Here is an 844-nt window from a genome sequence, read left to right on the forward strand (position 1 = left end):
CTTTCTGGTCGAAAATTTTTATATAGGATAAAAAATTAATTAACACCATTGTAAAACCACTAGCTTCCTCACTCCGTTCAGAATCTAAAACAATTAAAACATATATCTTAAATATTTGACCTAACCTAACCGTCTCCGCCCAGAATCGTTTTTATTATAATATTATATTATATCATTGAAGTCAAGTTTAATACAATGCATTATACATTGTAAGGTAACCTACTGTACAGCAGATTGCCATCCACTTAGGAACCCACTTTTTTTTTGTGTGTTCTATAAATGTAAATAATAAATGTATTGTATTAATATGTATGCAGCTTTTATAAAAAAGGTTGAAATTTTGAATTATTATTTATGCGGGATATTTTGTCATGGAATATTTTTGCGGGGATATTTTGACGTGTCACCTTAATAGTTAATAAATATAATAAACTACCTATATTAAATATAAAATTAAACTTTAATTTATACGTTTTCCAAATGTCATTAATCAATTTAAAAATTATGAGATGTTCTTTCATCTGTATTAATATGGATAATCCAGTTATCAACAATACTAGTATCTGTAACAAAAAAAAGGTTGGTAAGTGGATGTCGCTCTGCTGTACAGTAGGTTACAAGTGAGTCACTGTAATGAATGGTGTTAAACTTAAATTCAATGATATAATACCATTGTACCTATTAGAAAAACGATTCTAAACGAAAACGGTCAGTCAGTCTATGATATTACTAAGTATATTTGATGATATTATTGTGAATAAAGTAATTTATATATAACCTATTTACGTGGGACCTTGTTTTAAATTTTTAATCCTTAGCTATAAAAATTGAACATTTTATACAT

This window comes from Acyrthosiphon pisum, chromosome X (assembly GCF_005508785.2).
Source record: "Acyrthosiphon pisum isolate AL4f chromosome X, pea_aphid_22Mar2018_4r6ur, whole genome shotgun sequence".
Lineage (NCBI taxonomy): Eukaryota > Metazoa > Arthropoda > Insecta > Hemiptera > Aphididae > Acyrthosiphon > Acyrthosiphon pisum.